The 22,926-nt window shown below is 35.7% G+C and overlaps 1 protein-coding gene across 6 annotated transcripts in view; it reads right to left on the bottom strand.

Moving 5' to 3' along the window:
• The window catches only part of LOC109404606 (E3 ubiquitin-protein ligase Ufd4), a 117,860-nt gene that overhangs the window by 52,542 nt on the left and 42,392 nt on the right, over positions 1-22,926 (bottom strand). For all 6 annotated transcript variants that reach the window (XM_062849033.1, XM_062849034.1, XM_029864376.2 and 3 more), the window contains exon 2: positions 14,274-15,035. The gene's annotated coding sequence lies outside the window, so the exon portion shown is untranslated. The remainder of the gene's footprint in view (positions 1-14,273; positions 15,036-22,926) is intronic.

Below are 22,926 nucleotides of genomic sequence, written 5' to 3'. Positions count from 1 at the left end.
CTGCAGAAGTCCCCAGAGCAACACCGGAAGCAATCATGAAATTTTTTTAAGAGAAATATCGGGAGAAACTCCGCGATAACATTTGTGATATACCCTTAGAGAAGCTCTTGTGGAGATCTCGGGATAAATCCTGGTAGAAATCTCACGAAAATGTCTACCCAAAATGCAGGAAAAATCTCACGAGAGACTCTGAGAGAAATACCGGGAAAACCTCTGGAAGAATTTCTGTGGAAAACTCCGGAAAAATCGGTGTGAATTCAGAAATCTCAGAAGAACTCACAAGGAACAATCATTAAATTCTTGCGGTAGAAATTTGGAAGAAACTCTGAGAGGAATTTAAAAAGGAATACCAAGAAAAACGGCATGAAAAAAACGGAAGGAATCTTGTGAGAAATCCTGGTAGGCATTCCAAGAGGTATTTCTAGAAAAAAAAAGAAACCCTGACGGAATTTTTGGAAAATCCTTGTAGCGGAGTTTCTGGATGGATCGAAACTTCCAGATTCTTCAGCATCCACAAGAAATTTGCAGCATCTTATCTGAATCATCGGCTCACCGGAAATATCTGCTAGATCTTGAAGCCCTACTTTTGTTTCTCTAGTACGGATATCCAGATTTCTTCTTGATTTAACTTGCTTTTCGATTAATTTCCGGAGGAATTTTCAACGTTTTCACGGAACCACATACTTCCACAACCTTTAGCATTACGGGAAATTTAATGGTTTTGACAGTTCTGACTACTAACATGTGGTGAAAGCCAGTGGCGATTCCCTAACCTCAAACATACCTGTTCAACGAATGTAAATTCTTGAATTTTCTCAACAAATTGACCTAAATTTGTAGAAAATGACGAGAATAGCCATTTCTGCCCATTTTAAATTTGATTGTTATCCTGAATTCTACGCATATCTATGTTTTAGGGTCGTTAAACATATAAAAAGTGAGGTTACGAGACGCCACTGAAAGCACATGTAGGAAACGCTAAGTAAACGCTACATATTCGAAAACTTTTTATTTATCTCAACAATGTAGTAAACTCTGTGTACGCTACTTCTGATAAGATCTACAAGTAGCAAAGTGCGCTACTTTTAATTATTGATTATCAGATCAGATGAATGTAATAGTAAAATGTAAGACAATAAGTAGAGTTGAACATCCGATACTAAACAATGTTGGCGTTTTGAGCGAATTTCCGGCATTTTGACGGGCTTAATTCTGGTTAATTCAAAATTTTCCTGGTTGAGTGGCCATCACACGTAGTTTTGACGATATTGGACTTTTTTATGGGTTTCCTTGTTACATTTTTAACGTTATAACGTTTTACGGAGCAATATTTTGAGGCAATGTTTTTATGAATCAGAAATTTTAACTACATCTAACACTTCACTCAAAATTGTACAAAATTTGATTTTCTTAGCTCTTTTCTTTAGCAATAAATAAGTTAGTTTCTTCCAAGCTTACAATACTATTTTTTATCCGTTATGATAGAACAATGAATAAGATGTTCGTGACTGTCACATTATACTTCTTCTCACGTCCGAATTAACATTACGACGACAATCATCGTGTGAGTCCTTATGGTGAGAATGACCTTTTACAGTACTGGTTTCCAATAATATATGAGAATCATATCTCAAACCGAACAGTTTTCGATGTCAGGAGTACAAGTTTCAAATATACATAGCTAGGGTGATATGTTAATAAAATTAGTTTATTTTTATTATGGATCAAATTTATCAATTTGATTTGCATGCATTGACTACACCTTAGCCTGATCCGCTTTTCAACTGAGTATCATAGTGTTCACATGCTTAACCGGTATTCGTTAGATGCGCTAAATTGCTGCACAGTTCCAAATTGCTACATGTCTATGAAATAACAGTTGCCGGTGTTCTGTTGGTAAGGTAATTCACTAACACAAATTAGCAAAAGCTACACTTTATCTAAGCTAAGCACCTCACATCGCGGCGCGGCACCGTGATGCAGAGAGATAAGATTGTGCAACGAGCTACTGAAACAGTTGTGCTAATTGGATCATGAAGAAACCTTGAATTTCGCTCCAGTCACACGCCATGGTCTGAATTTCGAGGCCGAGCGACGAAGGTAAGATGTTTGATAACTGAAATCAGTCAGTTGGCGGACTGATTTGTGCCAATCGATTTTTTCTGTGCACAGCCATCACACTCCTTCTAATGTATTGCCTCGACTAGCTTTTGAATCATTACTTGCACGTTACTGTCGGAATCGGGCGCGTCTATCAAACCGTTCGTGCACCACCCCGACCGATTGTCACGAATCAGTTGATTTCGTTTTGTTTGAGAATCCGCATGTCGCGTGCTGATACTGATAGTCTTGTCTTATATGAACTGAATTTCGATGCTCGTTGATGTATTTGGTCTATTGATCAAACATGCTGAGGACTCTACAAAATGCAAAGCACCACGCCAGAGTTTGAAAGCTCCAGCGAGCGAAGCAAAATCGTCGTATTTGTGAATATGTAGAGGTAGGTGCTGGTGTTATTCAAAATCAAGCCGCTGCGCTGCCACATCCGCTGCTACTGCAACGATGAACTTTGATTGCGGTCGACCGTCGTTCAAGGCCAGCTGTAAACATCAATTGCCGACTCTGTAAAGGCGATGGCATGTCACCACGCGAAGCCATTAGAAGATCACTGTTTGATAGTGAGGTATTGAAATGGATAAAATAATAAGGAATAAACTAAGATTACACGTAGTTCACAAACGTAAGTAGTCCCATCGTTTAAGCAGCTTTCGGCTAAAACTAATTCAGATGGGTAAACGCTGCTAGAAATTGATAAAAGGATCAACGGATTAAGATATCAAATCCTTGGATTGAATCATAACATTTTTCATAGCGAATTCTAATCATAACCGTGTATAGTTGAGCTTGCAAAAAGCTTAAACTAAGCGATCAAAATGTGCAAATGACTGAACAGGAAATATGAATTTTTATTTTCATTCATTATCATGAGCTGGTTTATGAGCCCGTCTTGTTTTCATACGACTGTTACCGTTTGTTTAATTACGCTTTCGCCTTGCGTCGCCAATGCAGATGCCTGTAGCAGACCGCTTACCTCGTAGTAAACAATGTCATTCTTTTGTGTTTCATTTTAAGAGCGCAATACGAATAAAAAAGGTGATAGTCATTCGGTCTGCACACCAACTGATGTTATTATAATAAGAGGTATGAAGTGGAGGAGAATGTTACAAAATAAACTGGTTAGGATTTTCCGGCAACTTCTATTTGAACCATACTTTAACTAGTGATTTTATTTGAGAGTTTTTATTTGAATCATGATATAAACATTTAAAAAAATGCTTGAATGGGCGGTGTTTTACGGCTTATACGACAATCGAAAAATTGCGGTGGACGTAAAGAAACTGTACTTATGACATTGGATTTTAAAATCCCACAAACCATGCTAGTTCATTTTGTACCATGCTCTCCTGTGCCACATTCGAGCACACTGCAGCGCAAAAACCTTGTCATAAAGCTTAACGGGATGAGCAACAAGAAAGCGTTACACTTCGCAGATTAGCGGAACTCTTGCACCATTATTGATGTAAAGAATTGAAGGTGTATTTGAGGGATTTAAAGTAAATGTTAAGCTGACTAATCATGGCACTTAGAGATTTCAACCCTCCAGACATTTTACACGTGAGTGTCCCGTGTGCATAACATTTAATTATGCCTAGCGGTCAACCAAACCAACTTATCAAAATTAGTCAATTTGAGAGACATCGAAATTGCTCAAGATGCGCTAAATTGCTGCAACGAATAAACTTTTATATTTTCTATAGTATTGCATGTGAAAAATGTGATTCCATAGCAGAAATTCAAAAATGAGCATTTAAGGATTTTCTCATACTTTAGGGCACTAGAAACTACACTTTCATCCAATGACGCATACTAGGCAATGCATGTTTCACCAGTTGCTAGTAAGCCAACGTAAAAATCCAAGAACTTACTTAATCTTTTCTACGTAATTCGATGCGATAGGATGCAACGTTGGTCTATGGTACAAAAGTTGGCCTTTTGCTTTTCAAGCGCTACAACCGCTTATTTTCTCATTTTATTTCAATATTTCTGCTGAAGCATTATCACTGCTTGTTCACTAATCTTACTTTCAGATTGCATTTCCGGGACCAAACTTTCATAAAATCATAACCAAATCACTCAAACTAAAGTTCGTTCTTAATTATTGCTGTGTTATCTTTTTACAGTCACCGCCCAAAAAATCTTTCTTCCTGTTTGTTCCTTCTGGTTCATACGCAAGCAATGTTGTTGACGTCACTTTATCGATGTTGTTGACGTCACTTTACTTATGCGCTTTCAAACGAATGTTATAAGTCAAGATTTGGGTGCATAGTGAAAAAAATGTCCTCAATATTCGGCCACATATAATTTGTAACATAGCTATTATTTGTTGAAAACCAATATACAAGTTTAAAATAGTATCTTTGACCATCTGCAACAGATTGTGCGTTGCCGGTAGGTCAATTATTATCCCAAAGTCATACCATTTATGACCATGTGTACAGTCACCACTAAGGCAGAAGAATTATGGCGTCTAAAAAAGCTATCTACACTCATCAGGCAAAATCGTTAAACTCATCGGATTTGTTAAGAAATTTTCTGGGCGGCTCTAATTTCACCTTGAAATTTTAAAATTTCTTGTATAATTTATTTGTGTCACCCCCTCAAAATGTTGAATTTCGTCTAACCAAGCTGAGTCATATGCCCAAATTTCAGATAATTTAGCCAACTAAAATCCCCCATGATGAAGAGAACAAACCTGCCGATAATACCCTTCGTCACTCTATACCTACTCGATGTTTATTTAAGCTACCTCTTAGAATATTTCAAAAGTAAAAGGGTGTCTACTTAGTCTAGATTAGACAAACTAAAATTCTCTGAGTTTTCCAGGTTTATCCAGAGGGGTGTTTTGAAAATTTATAATACAAGCATTAGCTCAAATTGTATATTCATGAACTTGTTGAAAATAGGGCAAAATAGGGCGAAAATAAAAGGTACAAAACTGATTACACTTTTTTGAGATTTATTATTATTATTCCACCGACCGCTAAATTCCTCCAGCGATGTTTTCGTTCACCTGACAATCGTTTGACTCATTTATCCATAACTCAGTTCAGAAACCTAATATTGAAATGTGATGTTCGGCAAAGTTATAGATTAGTGTTTTTCCTACAATTATCACCAAGGACGCCATATTCCACTTTTTATATATATACGTACCATCTACTTATACTAAACGATCGGAAAATTCGATCGTTTAGTATGAGTAGCTGGTACTAACACTTTTACGGCGTAAATATTAGAGTTAGAATATGGCGTCCTTGATGATAATTAAATTGTAGGAAAACACTAATCTACAGCTTTGCCGAATACAACATACCAATATAAGGCTTCTGAACTGAGTTATGGACAAATGAGTCAAACGATTGCCAAGTGATCGAAAACATCCTTGAATTCCTCCACATTCTTGCGAAAATCTTCCGAAAATAAAATGAAAATCGGTTAGGGAATATTTCTAGATTTTCCCCACAATCTTTTGGGTCGATTTCAAGAAATTGATTTGATACTTCCACTAGAAATGTCTTTAAAAAATGCCATCCAAATACTTAAAAAATCAGTAAAAATACATTTCGAAAGTAGTGCGATATAGCGGACCTGTTATGACCACACACCAACGCACGGAATTTCTCGGACTGCGATTTTCAAATAATTACCATGATACAGTTCCTTCCGAGATTTTTTCGGTATTTTTTAGGGATTTCTGAGAGTTGCTCCTGGAATTTCTACCAGAGTCTCCAGAATTTCTACAGAACTTTTTCACGAGGTCTCTGCCGGAATACCTTCCGGGTTTTCAACCAGGGGTTGAACCGATATTCTTCCAGAGTTTCCCGTTGAATTCTCCGGGAGATCCTTCCGAAATTTACCAAAAATTCCTTCAGAAATTCTTGCAAAGTCCTAAAATTATTCTGGAGATTGCTTCAATAGGTCCGTGTTTCTTTTAATATTTCACCTCCTTTCGAAATTTCTCCGAGACTTTCTTACAAAGAACTTTGTAAGTCATCTCAGGAGACATTCCGAGAAAAACTCTTAGTATTCCAGGACGAGCTTTGGGCAGTATCCTGAAAAAATCTGTAAAAACAATCTCAGAAAGATCCCTGCAAGAGATCCTGTAAATAACTACGAGGAAAAGCTTGGAAGAAGCTCTAAAAGAAATCACGGGATAGAATTCATCAGAAATATCAGTAGTAGCTCTGGTAGGAACTTCAAAAAGTACTCCGGAAAAGTCGTGAGAGACCCGGAGTTTCTCCTACGAATTTTCCAAAGTTCCTTTTGAAATTCCGAAAAACTTTGAATAACATCCCAAGACTAACACAAGAAGCAATCTACTAAGAGAAGTCCTGATAGAAACTCCGAGAAAAATCTCCGATGAAACAGCCGAAGAAATCCTGCGAGAACTTTGAAGAAATATCCCAGCTGAAATTCCTGTAAAACTCCGGGGATAAACTCAAGAAGAAATTTCTTGAAGAAATCACTGGAAAAATTAAGAAATCCCTTAAGAAATCCTTCGAGAAGCTCTATTTCCAGCAATAACTCCTATAGAAGGTCCTTGAGAAACAGAACAAGAAACAACAGTAATAATTGCGGAAAATCTTCAAGAGAAATCCCGAGAAAAACTCTATGAGAACTTTCGCAACAAAATCTGAGCTAAATCCTGAGAGAAACTCTTGTGGAGATACCACACAAGAAATCTTACGACAACTTCTTTGGACAAGACATAGGAAGAGCTCCGAGAGACTCTGGCAGTACTCAGGAATAAACAACTTCTTTACGGAACCACAAGCTTTCAGTAAGAACTTTCAGCATTCGTAAGAATGCACATTGGATAAATTTACTATTCATACCAATAATTATGTAGTGAACATCTTTAGCCTTTACTTCTCAGTATATCTACAAAAGTAGTTCGCTACTTTTCATTGATACGGCTCAATTGTGTTGTATTTACTATCGGTGCAAAATATCCCTGAGTGTTATTCCGATATTCCGGTTTTCCAGATTTCTTCAGTAGACACCCTAGCAGAACATTATGAGGAGAAAGCCCATAACAAAAAAAACAAAGTTTTGAATAGACAAAAGTCTAAGAGGGAAATGACTGGAAGGTGTCTGAGAAGGCCAAACATGAATTGGACAAGGTTTTTGTTTGCCTCCCGGAGGTGTAAATCCAGAATTGCAAAGGATTCCAAGTTTCGACGAGATGTCGAATATTTGGTCCGCATTGCCGTTCACGTCATTTGTAGTCGTGCCTCCAGGACTTCTCATTACATGATAACTTTTGTAAGTATTTTTATTACAATTTCTAGATATGTATCGACGATAAGCAAATATTCACATCATTGTGTCGAAAATAATCTGTGACTCAAATTCCCGGCCATAAATATACAATCTTTTTAACATCGACTCATGGAAATTTGCCGGAAATCGATTTGTTTTGATTTGTCGATTTCTCTCAAAATCTTAGATTTTTGAATAACATTTTATTAGTATGTATGTTGCATACAGCAAGACTTTGATATTGGTAATGCATAGAATTATACCAAAGAATAAAAGTAAAAAGAATGTCCTCTCTTGCCTTTTTCTATGTAAACGTCAAGCGACAATACAAGTGGCGCTCTGTAAGTGTATCAAGGTGGAAGCGCTCTGTAACAGTGTTCGTGATTTGTCATAAGAGAAGGTGGTCTGCGTATGTTTTGGTATCCGTATACACTCAGTAACGCACACTACCGCATCAAGGTTGAACTTTCATCCGCAGATAGCGCTGCGTTAGTGTCCCCGTGAGCATCAGTGGAGTTGGCGTTCTTGATATTCTTATTCTTTGATTATACCCTCAGATTAATTCTCTCCTTTGAACAACTTTTTCTATGCCAAGAAAGCATTGAACAACTATTTCTATGCCAAGAAAGCTAAAAAAATGATTAAATGTTATAGCAAAGTCGCTGAATTTTTCAAATTCAACGAAACAAATTGTAGTTGTATAGTCAATTACATTGTCAGAGTTTTTTGATTATTTTTCAATAGTTTTCCTTTTGAAAGAAGTAGTTGGCAGTTGGGTTTACCTAATATGAATACAATCATATTATAAAAAAACTATTGCATCATATTCATCTAATTCCGTCGAAGAATTATTTTTAAATGAGAAATTTCTATGGAGGAAATAATTTTCGACCTTTAGTGCCTGTTGACAGGAACGAAATTACTCTCTGGTAATCTCCTAGGTAATATTTTTTAGTGATGTTGGTACCCTTTGACAAATCATATTTTTTCGGGCTATTATTCAATATTTTCAATCTCAGGAAACATTGGATAACTGTCAATTGGCATTGTATTTACAAACGAAAAGTAGAAACTATTCTGGTTCGGCTGTGATTGGAGATCAGAGATAATTTCGGCTTTGCAGTCTTGTTTTAGTGTGAACAAACTATATAATTTTGTCCGACGTTTCGACATCGGTTTCGGCGTCTTCTTAAGGGAAAAAACTACTGGATTTTATTCTCAACCATTTACCAAGTCAAAGAACAACAAGTATTTTTCCCTGAGGGTGTCGAAACGTCGGACCAAATTAAAAAGTCTGTTCCACTAAAACAAGACTGCAAAGCTGAAACTATCTCTGAACGATCGATCAAAAAAAGCAAAGCTGAAACTATCTCTGAAAAGTATAAACATGAACATCGATAAGGACGCAACAGGTGACGATGATTCATGTACATTTCGGAAAATCAGAAGTACGTTACCTGCTTACTTTTTTTTTTTTTAAAGTTTCCTAGCGGCACGCCGACGGACGTAGAAACCTCTCCCATCAATGTGCGCACAATCGTTTGCGTTTGCGCGGACAACGACAGTTCACTAGGCCTTTGGATAGGACAGAGAACGTAATCCTTCAGAAGCAGTTCACCAGCCGTGCACGGACATGTCGTCCAGTAAGACACTGTTGCGTACTGACCAGGGATGCCAGATGATTTTTCCAAAAATCTGTATCAGGATTTTAGAAAATCTGTATTTGTCTGTATTATGAAACTGTGACTAAAAGCCAAAAAAATATCATGAAACTGGTTCATGGGTTTCCACAGAAATTCCTTTCGAAAATGCTCATGGGGTTCTTTAAAGGATTACAGAGAAAATTTTTTCAGGGATTTCTACATAAGTTATACTTGTTTTTGTTAATATATTTTTTTCAATATTTTTGGAGATATTCCTCCAAATTTTTTTAGGAGTTTTTCTATAGCATTTCTCTGAAAATTTATCAATGAATTTCCCCAGGGGTTTCTCCATGAATTTCTTCTCACGTATCTTGAAAAGATGCAATTCCAGGAGATATTTTTCTTCAACAAACATTCAGAGATTCTATCAGAAATTCAGAAACCTCCAGTTTGTATGAAGAACTAGCATAATTTAAAATACACAAAAATAGAAAGATTATAAAAAATAAACTTCAAGAACCATTCCAGAAATTATTGCTTAAATTTCTACCTAAAGAATTACTCCATTTTTTCAGGGTTTTATTTTGGAAATTCCTCTAGAAATTCTCAAAAGATGTTTCTGTAAAGTTCCTACAGGAGTTTATCCAATAGTTCCTTAAGGTATTCCTCCAGGCATTGCTTTGGATTTGTTTAGACCTTTCTTCAGGATTTTTTTTTTCAAAAGATTCTCTCAACAATTGATGCAAAACTTCAACTACATAATAAGCATTTTTCAATTTTTTTCTAGAAATGTTTCAAAGAATATTTGCAGAGGGTTCTCCATTTTTTTTTAATTTCTTTATTTGTTCTTTAAAGAATTCTTCCAGGAAATCTCTTCATAAACTGCACGAGATTTTTTTTCAATCAATCTTTCAGAGGTACCTCCAGCAGTTCTTCCAAAGATCCCTTCAGAAAATTCTCCAGGGAATCTTTAGAAATTCAATGAAAGATTTCTTTAAAAAATCCACAAGCACCACTGTCTGCAATGTCTGCATTTTTTAAGAGATTTCTCTAGAAAATCCTCCACGGATTTTCCAGGAATCACTGCAGAAATTTTTCAAGAATTCTTTCATTGATAGAGTTACTCTAGAAGTTTATCATTTTTTTTTTTCATTTTTTTCTAAAAAACATGAAGGAGTTTCTGCAGAAATCCCTGAACGAATTTCTCACAAAAATCTTGAAGAACCCTGGGAATTTCCGGATAAATTCCTTTAGGATTTGTGAATAATTTACTTGAAGAATTTCAGAATTTTTATTTTTTCAGGAAAACTCCGTGAAGTAACTTCTCTATTTTGAAATTTTGAAGAAATCTCTGATAATGAATATATCTGCACATACGAATTTCTGAAGAAATCTAAGCAGGAAATTCTGAAAGAAAAAGTTAGAGGAAGTGAAGTTAGTGGTAAGTAAAAACAAAATCGGGTTAAGTACTGTTCCTTTTAATTCCACTAAGAATTTGCATCCTTTGACAGATACGTATTTCGACCTCAACTGTAAGGTCGTCTTCGGTATCTCGTACTTGACTCGACTACAGTCAAGTCCAGTCGAGTCAAGTACGAGACACTGAAGACGACCTAACAGTTGAGGTCGAAATACGTATCTGTCAAGGGATGCAAATTCTTAGTGGAATTAAAAGGTGTTGGGGCTGATCCACCGACCCACAACACGTAAAGGAGTAAGGCCTCCGGAAGAACAATTCCTTGGGGGTAAGTAATTGGCTGCCACGATCTCCACGATCCATATTTGAAGGTAATTAAGCTCCCCTGGAGCTTTCTGCTGAATCCTTCCAGCGTTTGGCGATTTCTTCCACATAGGTCACATTAAAACAGTTATTTGTACGATGTGTATTCACAAAACTACATTTATTTTACTTGTCAGGTAGGTATTATATTACAATATATACACATATTATTCTTAATGTAAAAGTTGGTGACCGTTCACCGAATAGCTTCAAATTGCACTGAATCTTATATTTCCAGGTCTCTTGCCGATCGACCCGCATCGATCGTGCAATGATGACGTAACCATCCTGCTCTCTATGCTAATTAGCTCAAAGGATCTCATATTATGGAATAGTTGATCCAGCGGCATGTTTCAGGGTGGGTTAAGGGGTAACGCAGCTCCTAAACAAAGGAACAGTACTTAACCCGAATTTCTCTTTTTACATCCTAGAAGAAGTTTCTTAAGAACTCCCTGGGGAAATACCTGGAGAAACATTTCGGGAAATTCTTGATGGATCGCATTACAAAACATTTGCAAAGATCCCAGGAATAAATTCTTCCGATATTTCTTAAGGAATTTCCGTATAAATTCTTTGGAAATATTTCTGAATGTATTTCTCAAAGAATGCGTAGAGATATTAATGAAGTTATCAGTGGACAAGAAATTTTCGATAATTTTTTAAACAAATCTCCAAAAGAGTGTGTAAAGTTTTTCTTGCTGCAGTTTAAGAAGGAACCCATATAAATCTATTTCTGGAGAAATTAATCAAGGGATATGTTAAGAATGCCCTCTAGTAATTTCTTAGAAAATCTCTGCAAAAATTTCTTTAAAAAAACCCTTCCCATTACCGGTGTTCCATATACTAGACGCCTCTCCGCCTTTTACCGGAATTAAAAAAACCTACCATGCCGCCTTCTCTGTGCTTCAACAAGCTAAGATGGTCGAAGTGATATTCACACCCAAAAGACATGAGTTCAATTCGCGTTCGCAATTCTTTTCTTTTCATCTGCAAGGTAACGTTGACAATGTTCAAAAATTTCCATCACATATGACGTGTTCCTTTTGCTACATTCGATGCATCATATTTTTGCAAGCTATTTTCGTACTCTGTAGTTTTCAAAAGCTCTTATCGATTTTTAATCTTAAACACAATTTTATAGTTAGTAACTCAGTTGTTTGAAAGGGTGTGTACTGGCTATTTCTCCTCAAGTTCGATTCGGTATTATTATTAAAAAAAACTGTCATTATTTTTTTTTATCAATTGGTAGACGTATTGCCTAGTGAAAAAACAACGCAGATGGGCAAAAGCCAGGGGATGCGTTGATAAAATAAGAATAGAATATCAGAATAACAAACTGTCATTATTTTCAATTTTTTAACGAAAACATTATTCGTAAGTTTTCTCATTATTTTCATTTACATATAAGAATGAAAAGCATAAAGAAAACTAGGTCTTTTGCTTAGCAAAGTTTCTAACTATTATTTTATTTTTCATGTTTAGTACTTCAAGCTTAAATTTTCCTTACAATTCCTTACAACAAATTTATTCAATGTTTTCATACTTATAACAACATATTTTTTGAAAATATGCTGAAAAACTTAATTTTGGGCGAAGGTTGAAAAGTTATATTTTACAAGATTAAGATTTCAACGTGATGAAAACGTAAAGAAGCCCGCCCTTAACGTATGCCTATTGCATATCTAGGACGTTTTATGTTTCGTAATATATTGTTTTATTAAATTCAATTCGAAAGAATGATTGATAATTGCGGTCAAATGTGAAAAATATGAATAATTAATTGGATTTGTACTCTCAATATTTTTTATTACTTTTTTCCATCTGGCGTGAATGTATGAGGAAAAAATATGTGGAGGAAAATCTGTATCATGATCATGAAATCTGTATTTTTTTCTGTACTCTGTATCCTGTCTGTATCAACCTCTAAAAATCTGTATAATACAGAAAAATCTGTATATCTGGCATCTCTGGTACTGACTCAGAAGGTTACGATAGAAGGTGTGAAAGTTTCGGTTTTGTCATATGGTCGATTTCGTATTTGTTTTTTTTGTCATGTCAAGGCTTAAAGAATGTTATTGTTCAAATTTATGTTGTGCCCTATAATTCAGTAATCTTTGGTGTGCCTATGATCTGTTAGATGGTCGATGTGTTCGTTATGTCCATTTTTGTTGATCCTCATTTTAGTACTGTTTTTTTTTTATTTTTGAAAGTTGTTTTTCGTCCACATCCCTAGCACTATCAGCATCTGTCCAAATAAGTCCAAATATAAAAAAAAACCTTTAATATGCTCAGTTGAAAAATGTAAACATATCTAATTTGTCATGAATAGTATGCGTTAGTCAAAGTCGAAGTAGTCAGTTTTTGTCGATTGAGTCTTGATCACACGTTAGCTTCGAATCTATAAGCAATGCTTATTAAGCATGCACTATTAAATGCTGCACTTCCCACTATTAGTTTCTTAGTTATTTTAAATTGATATTGCAAGAAAATATTATTAAGCATTAGGCATTAGAAACATATTAGGGTTTACTCACAAAACTATCAGATATAAAAATAATGATAGAGAAAATTAAATCACGAAAGCACATCAAATGTTGAGAACTATGTATTAGCAAATGGATACTACTAATTATTTCATATTTGAATTGAATTTGTATTTGTTAAAATTAACCGAATAGTGGGAAGCCCAGGCAACAGTTTAAAGTCTGCCGACTCAAAAAAGTTTCCAAGACTCGTCACAAAACACAAATACTTTCATTATGATTCACAACGACTCTCGAAACCTTCCCAGATTCAATCGACCGGAACTGTTTCCTGGGTATAGAAACTACTGGGCCCTAGCAGGTTCCTCCTGTTTATCGAGCATTTCTGATAAATCAGCCATACTCCATCTGTAGCAGCCGGTTCGCAATGAACCGTTGGAGGCGCATTAAAGTGTTAAAGGTGATATTTCCATTACAAGAATTTAAATTAACATCCCTCACCGTCGAACCCTGTGATCTTGGCCAGGGTGAAGTGCGTTACCTGCTTACTTAAGGCGAAACTGGAAGCATTTTCTCATTTTTTCGGTTTTTGATTTTTTATTAAATAACGAAGCAATATTTTCAAAATCGGTTTTCGTGCACATGTAGAGTATGGGTCAAGGTATCTTCTGATTTTTTTTGAGGTGGAAAATGTTTTCCATTTATGCAGAAACCATTTTTTTGTGAAATTTTGTTCAAAAATGGTTTCTGCAAAAACGAAAAACATTTTCCACAACAAAAAAAAATCAGAAGATACCTTGATCCATGCTCTTCATGTGCACGAAAACCGATTTTGAAAATATTGCTTCGTTATTTAATAAAAAATCAAAAACCAAGAAGTGAGGAAATGCTTCCAGTTTCACCTTAAGGTTATATCGTAACTCAACCTTTTATAATGATTTCGTTGCTCCCTCCTACATAATAAATATTATTAAAAAATCTCACCTTGACTGGGTGCGAAGAACGTTTGCTCCGCTGTGATGTGCCGTATTTGTGGTGTTCGTCTGCTCAAATCGCTTCCAGCTTGTCCAGATTCTGCTGCGTGCGAGATGCCGCTGTAAGCCTGACCTGTTTGTTAGGATGCTTACGGACGACGTCTCCGGCACGACACAACGCAACACAACAGTAGGATGGTAATTCACTTGAAACTCATGAAATTGGCTGCTCGTTATAGGAGCAGTGGGCTACTTTTTCACTTTTTCGACAAACACCACCACGGCGCCACACAATCTTGGTTTTTGCACTTCCGGCCGACTGGGACGGGCGCAGAGACGCGCGAACGCCGAACTTTTACGTACACACAAGACCCCAAACAGAGCAATCGTTGTTGATAGGATAATTGTTTGCAGTAAGAGTGAAAAGATTTTTATTATGATTTTTGCTTGCTCACTTCCTTCAGACCTATATTCGCTCTTTTCTCACTGCGTCGATTTTTCAGGAGAAAGTCCGGCACACAAAGCACTTGCACTGATTCGATTTCACGCAGATCGACTTTTATTCTCTTCTCTTCTTGCTTCTCCTGTTGAACAACTTTACTAACTGGTTTCGATGGTGGTCGGTCGCGCAATTATTCACGTGCTTATTTTACGATTTCTTCTCCTGTGGTACCACCTTGTCTACACACAGCACATAATCCAGAACAATAGTGGGTTGGATTCGACGATTGATTCCGCAAACGCCACTCAGACGAACGAAAAGATCATCAACCTGTTCAGGGAGAAAATAAAGACAACCAATTAGTTTATAGTGCTGATAAAAAGTTTGGATTACATGATAAGAAACACAAAACTAATATTTTACGGAATAATAAATAGATCTCACTCACGAAGTTCAATGTCATCACACCAAACATTTTCAACTACGAATTGCTAAAATTCTAGAGGAATTTAACTGTTTTTTGGACAACCTTGCTGATTATCAGTTTAATTTGCTGGATGTTTCAGCACATTTTTTTTTTTGTTTGTATTTACGTGTATTTTAACTTATGCTAATTCTACACTTAAAATGTTTCAGCACATTGTGCTTAAACTAATAAAAAGTCCAGCTCTCTCACTCTCTCTTCTTGGCGTAACGTCCTCAATGGGACAAAGCCTGCTCCTCAGCTTAGTGTTCTATGAGCACTTCCACAGTTATTAACTGAGAGCTTCCTCTGCCAATGACCATTTTGCATGTGTTTATCGTGTGGCAGGCACGAAGATACTCTATGCCCAAGGAAGTCAAGGAAATTTCCTTTACGAAAATATCCTGGACCGACCGGGAATCGAACCCGTCACCCTCAGCATGGTCATGCTGAATACCCGTGCGTTTACCGCCTCGGCTATATGGGCCCGTATTACCAGCATTACCAGCGAATAAAAACAAGTGTTGGTTTCCAGGCCTTGTTATAAACACCTTAGCCGAAGATTTCACTCTCTATTGCCCAGGATCGAGTTAGGTTGAAATTTTAAGCAAACTAGCTTTCAGATAACTTAAACTGTTTGAAATTTGAAGACATGCTTGGGTTAGAATGTTTTAATGATAAAGTATATGTATAATGTAAGAACACAGTTCAGTAACAAATACTTGTACAAAACATTTGAAGTATTGATAAAGTACTTTCATTATTCAATGCCAATGCTTAACTTTGCTTATCAGAAACAAATGATCAAAGCTAATCATGATTAGACTGAATATAGATTAGAATTCTGTATATTTTACTATTTCCTGTTTACTCCAGATTATAGCCTTAGTGCCACAATTGCATCATATTTAAAAGCTTTTCGTAAGTTTCAAACATTACCACATCGGAAAACCGTTGATGCCTATCTAGCTAATCGCTTTTGACGTGCCAAAATTGCGCTTCATTCGTTTCGTTGTTAGATGAAAACAATCGGCTGCGCCATGCAACAGTGTCGTACCTTCACGTACGTACGTACCTGGGGTACTCCCAAAGACCGTATACTACATAGCCTCCAAGACTATTGCCAAAGCCTTACGAATTTCCATAGAAACACCTCGACACTTCGACTGGCTATGTGGCTACGAACGAACCTAGTCCGATTGTAAGAAACGCACGCATGCGATTCGAAAACGCGATTGTTACGAAAAACAAAAACAGAGAGGTAGCCACGCCAAGCCAAACCATCACCTTCGTCAGACGAAACTCATTATACCTAGCATACAAAAAGAGAATATGATGGTGTTGGACCAGCCAGCCGGCGCTCACATCGCAAACCAGCTCAGGTCTCAATTGCGATGTGGAAGCCATGTGGATGGATGTTGTATATACATGTGCTAGATTGCTTACACACGTTGTTGAAAACTAAACTGCGAGCAGCTACTGTCTTGGCGGCGCACAGACTTATTTTTTTAGGGTAGGTACTGCATGCATGCATGTGGAGAGATTGTGGTTATTATTCACGTCGCCGTTGCACATCGCGTTTGCTTCTGAGAGATCACCAGCTCTGGGACGTGATATCAGATGACTGATGGAAATGATGAAGACAGTTCTCATAAACTTACAATAACGAAATATCACAAGCTTGAGCCAGTAAACGCCGGTTTGAAGGGTTAACACTTGGAAAAATGAATAACTGATGAGTAAATTTGATCAACTCAAACCGACGAGGCTATAGCATCCAGAATCTAAGCTGAACCAATATTTCGATATTGTTTTACAACCGGAAAATTATTAGGCTTTTCATCTAATTCCCGTCATACTAAGCAACGACCAATAATGATCGAGTTTATTCTTGCACCTCGCCCAGTACCTCAGGCTAGTTTGGTTTCAATAACAAATTCATACATTAACTTTCATATCATGTCAGAAAATATTGTTAAAACAATTATATTTTTCTTGAAAAAATAATATTGAATAATATGTTCCTCGAATTCTATTTCCATCTAGTCGACGTATATTTCGGGTACAACATGAATTTAATTCCCGTCACATCTTCTACGTGACACTGGTCAAATTCAGAGCATTTGTAGGGTGTGAATTGAAGGTCATTTCAATAAGTAAATCTGACGAAGTGAAAATTGAACGGTGATCAAGAACAATTCGGCTAGCTGCTGCTTTGGTACGATTGCCTTCGGAGGAATTCCACGGAGTCATGTCAGTCGATCCTGAGCGACCATTTCAAAAATATCTGAAACTTTGCACAGTTTTTCAATTTCATCTAAATCGCCATTTTTCGATATTAAACCTTCATATTCACTCACGACTAACTTTTCAAAAGGGTGTATGCGAAAATAGTTCAAAAATATTCTAAAAGCTGTACAGCAAAAACGGATTGTTCGATTGTTATGAATTTTTCAGCAAAGTTAGATAACTAAATGATGATTCCTTAGAAAATATACACTGTAAAAAATTTATTTTTTTACTTTAAAAAAATATGATCTTTGTCACAAAAACTCAAATATCTCAAAACCCTATCTTTTTACCAACGTCAATTTTTTAGGGGAAATGGCCCATTATATCAGCTATCTACCATAAAATTTTGGTGATGGTAAACTGATAAACAAAAAAGTTATGACATTTCAAACATTTCACAATTTTTACATTTAGTAACAAAAAAAATTTTTTTTCTGTGTAAATTATTTCGAGAATTATATTTTGATGTTGATTTTATTGTAAAGGCTACCGCCTGAATTAAACAAATTGTTTTCATGATATTTTTGTTTGATTATTCATAATTGCTGTAGTATCTATTTGAAATTTAGACGCGATCCAGTGTTGTGATCAAAAACATTGAGAGTGTCATACTTTTTATTGTACGTGACTGGTGAAAAAATCCCTTGATAGTGTTGAAAAGCTGTTGATTATAAGAAAAATGGAATTAAACTTATTTTTAAGAGAAAAGCTGTATAATAAAAGTTTTATATACGCGTATACGTCTAGTTTATTTAAAAAAAAAAATACCTCTTAAAGAACAGACTTTATGATCGGAAGAATGTGAGTAACTTCAACAACAACAAATGCATGAGAGGTACATACCATAGACAAACAGACGAAACGCCTAGAACAATTTTCGTGAAAATCCATCGCCCAGTTCACACTAACACCACCTGGTGGAAATGTTTCACGAAACACTGCGTTGTGCAATATCGTCATCAGAAGGCGCTGGTGTGAAACGTCAAACGCACGATGGGCGCTCTTCTGGTTATGAAAGCCACAACCAAGATTCAAAATGATCGTTAAAGGCGTGGTCAATGAAAATTTCGTCAGTGTTACGTTTGTGTGTCTGTATACATACCATGACAATGCACAATGGTCCGAATCCACGTTTTAGCAGGAAAAAAATCCGTATCTTTGTTTTCGTTGATTTCAGGCGTTTGGTGTCTTCAGAGAAGTTGCTTGCATTTGTTTGCTGCATCTTTTCCAAAAATTTTGGATTAGGGTGGTCCTCGTCCTAACTCAAATCTGGAAAAGATTTTTTTAAATTTAAGTCATACGCGATCGAGTTCTTCAGAAAAGTTGTAGGCAATGCTATTTCGAGCAACTTTGCTGAATACGCCGTTTATCTAGCTCTTAATTTGAACATAGTAGGTCAATTTTAAGATTTGACTTAGGGTGAGCCCCCCAAAAACGTTTTTTTCACAAAAACTTTTTTATTTGATTTTTTTAGAAGATGTGAGCTTCAGAGCATTTGAAGAGTAAGTAATGACGCATATTTGTTCTGAACATTGCATGTTGCTAGGTCTTGTCATTCAAATGTTTTGGGCAATTTTGACTTAAAAACAACAATGTCTTCAAATGCTTATTTCTCATGGAGCTGGTAAAATAAAAAAAGTTCTTTAAGCGGCATTTGGAAGGTCACATATAAAGCCAAATGTGGAGCAAATATTACAGGAACGTTATTTTTTAAATTGGAATAAATCGACTCCAAAAATCCCCTTAAAAAATCGAAAAACTACTTATAACTCATACAATTTTAAAGATAGAGTCAAACTGTCTTCAGAAAAAATGTGGGTTTTTACCATACCTAAAATGTTCCCATACACGACTTTTTTGTAAAACGTGAAACAAAAGCTTGAAATTGATCATTTGTTTTAAAAGAATATAATCGTTCTGATTTCCTAGAAAAACATAGCATGTACCGCTAAGAATCAAATTATCAATTTCAAGCTTTTGTTTCACGTTTTGCAAAAAAAAATCGTGTATAGAAAACTTGTAGGCATGACAAAAACCTACATTTTTTCCGAAGACAGTTTGACTCTATCTTTGAAATTGTATGAGTTATAAGTAGTTTTTTCATATTTTTAGGGGATTTTTGGAGTCGATTTATTCCAATTTAAAAAATAACGTTCTTGTAATATTTGCTCCACATTTGGCTTTATATGTGACCTTCCAAATGCCGCTTAAAGAACTTTTTTTATTTTACCAGCTCCTAGAGATATAAGCATTTGAAAACATCGTTGATTTTAAGTCAAAATTGCCCATAACATTTGAATGACAAGATCTAGCAACGTGCAATGTTCAGAACAAATATGCGTCATTACTTGCTCTTCAAATGCTCCGAAGCTCACATCTTCGAAAAAAATCAAATGAAAAAGTTATTGCAAAAAACCGTTTTTGGGTGGCTCACCCTAAGTCAAAACTTAAAATTGACCTACTATGTTCAAATTAAGAGCTAGATAAACGGCGTATTCGGCAAAGTTGCTCAAAATAGCATTGCCTACAACTTTGCTGAAGAACTTGATCGCGTATGATTTGAAATTTAAAAGTTCTATTCCAGATTTGAGTTAAGACGCGGACCACCCTAATCAAAAGTTTTTGGAAAAGATGCAGCAAACAAATTCAAAAAACTTCTCTTAAGGCACCAAATGCCTAAAATTAACGAAAACAGAGTTACGGATTTTTTTCCTGCTAAAACGTGGATTCGGACCATTGTGCAATGCTCACGAAAAAGCAAAGAAATACTTCGCTATGGATATTAAATTAATTATTAGTAATTTTTTTCTTCAGTCAAGCAAACAACACCAAACTAGTCAGTTAAAACTAATAAGTGATTTTGTTTATTATAATCTAACGAACAACATGAACAGTCGCTTTCTCAAAGGTCTTCAACTCAACGCTCTCTTGTAGACCGTTTGATGAAAAAAAAAATGTTCAAAAGAGTTACGAAATCTCACCGAAAGCACCATAGATAAACTGAAAGAGACTCGTTATGCCCAAATGCCCACATTGAATACAAATTTACTTGCACGTCCTGCCATCTAGACTTTGACAAACGAGCCATCTGTATATCATCGGTAAAGCAGGGCGCAGGAAGTTCTAAAACGACAACAACTGAGAAATTGCCAGAAGTGCTAAGTGCAGAGAGTCATGCCACCGCACCATCAGCGACATCTGTTTAAACAATTTAATCACGCCCCTTTTCAAAAATGTTTTGGAATATTCTTCAACATCTATACCCATTTCAATATTTTTAACGTTGCAAAACACGCTCTCAACATTCATCTTGAAGAAGAGGGAAAACACTTGTCCTCAAATGTAACAGCAAATTAATGAATAAGGTACACCGGGGCAAGTTGAAACGGGTGGGGCAAGATGAAACAGCGGGTTAACATGATGTTTTCTAATGATAATAAATAGTTTGATCGCCGTAACGCATAGTTTTTGATTCAAACAATCTTTTAACGAAAGATAAATTACAAAATTGTATTGAAATCTGTTTCAAAACTTCGTGTTTCATCTTGCCCCACCCATTTCAACTTGCTCCGGTGTACCTTAAACGACTAATGCGCGGAGGGCGTGATAAAATCGGAACATTACTGTACATATAATATACATAATACATAATAAAAACAGATTGTTTTACTCACGCACGACCATTAACAATAAAATCAGCATCAAACTGCGATTTCCGGCCGAAATAATTTACACTTAAAAAAAATATTACTAAATGTGATAATTGTGAAATGTTTTAATTGTCATAACTTTTTTGTTTATTAGTTCATCATCACCAAATTTTTATGGTAGATTGTTAATACAATGGACCGTTTTCCCTAAAAAATTACGTTGGTAAAAAGATAGGGTTTTGAGATATTTGAGTTTTTGTGACAAAAATGATATTTTTTAGGATTAAAAAAGATTTTTTTTCACAGTGTATATTTTCTTAGGAATCACCATTTAGTTATCTAACTTTGCTTAACAATAAAATCAGCATCAAACTGCGATTTCTGACCGAAATAATTTACACAGAAAAAAATATTTACCAAATGTGAAAATTGTGAAATGTTTGAAATGTTATAACTTTTTTGTTTATTAGTTTACCATCACCAAATTTTTATGGTAGATTGCTAATATAATGGACCGTCTTCGCTAAAAAAATTACGTTGGTAAAAAGATAGGGTTTTGAGATATTTGAGTTTTTGTGGCAAAAATGATATTTTTTAATGTTAAAAAAGATTTTTTTTTACAGTGTATATTTTCTTAGGAATCACCATTTAGTTATCTAACTTTGCTGAAAAATTCATAGCAATCGAACGAACCATTTTGGCTGTGCAGATTTTTGAATATTTTTGAACCATTTTCACATACACCCTTTTGAAAAGTTAGTCGTGATTCAAAATTAAAATTTGATATCGAAAAATGGCGATTTAGATGGAACTGAAAAACTGTGCAAAGTTTCAGTTCAATAGAAAATCATGAATTAAAAAATTTGCTTAATTTTGATGCTGTTGCTTGGAATCGCTCTTCGGCATACGTAAAACGACAAAAATTAATAAGTCATTGAAAAAGGTAGGTTGCAATTTCTTTAATTATAGGCCATTTTGCGTCTGATATGACGGGAATTAGCGCATATGACGAAGTAAATTTCTACCCTATGTTTTGAGTGTGTTGAAAACAAAGAAATTAAAGTTTCAAAAATTTACTCAACTGTTTGGAAATCATCCAAATGGCTGATCTTTTCCAGCACATAACTCGTTGGGAACAACATAGTAGAATTGTTCACGTCGCGGTGTCCAAACTACATATCGAAAAGTAAATAAAAACCCAGATTAATCCACCTAGTGGTGATAGTGTTTTTCTCGATAAAACTTTATATAGTAAAGCAACAGTTTTAACAGAGATATCATCGATTTGGGAAACTTATTGATGGTACATATTGCGATGCTATGTTCAACAGCAAAATTGGGCTGAGAAATATCAGACCTCTCAGTTAACTGCTTGATCAACTTAACCTTAGTCGTGCATTGGGGTCATTATGACCCCATTCCATGCACTACGGCAGCGGAGTGAGCGTCAGAAAGTGCATAAAGAAGGTTAACTTTATTCACAATCACAGATCACTTTGTGATCTCGACAAAGTTTTTTTCAACACACTTTAGGCAATATTCTATTATCATTGGTAACACGATTCATGTAAAATTTGACCTCCTTACGAGAAAAAAATCAGAAAAAGGAAATTTTCCATTCAATTTTCTATCGCAATGGGAAGAGCGATGGCTCAACCAGTCGCACCCAAATTGTGAGCAGTAGTTTTAGAAGCAAAAGAAGCAGATTGAAGATGGTAAAAACTTTATTCGATGTTGATGTGATTAAATTATGATTTTTCTATAAAACGTTGATCCATCCTACTATACATGTACACCGTAGGAATCTAAAATGGTG

Source organism: Aedes albopictus, chromosome 2, assembly GCF_035046485.1.
Source record: "Aedes albopictus strain Foshan chromosome 2, AalbF5, whole genome shotgun sequence".
In the NCBI taxonomy this organism is placed as follows: domain Eukaryota; kingdom Metazoa; phylum Arthropoda; class Insecta; order Diptera; family Culicidae; genus Aedes; species Aedes albopictus.
The sequence above is the reverse complement of the archived record's forward strand: the minus strand, read 5'-3'. Positions and strand labels throughout refer to the sequence as shown.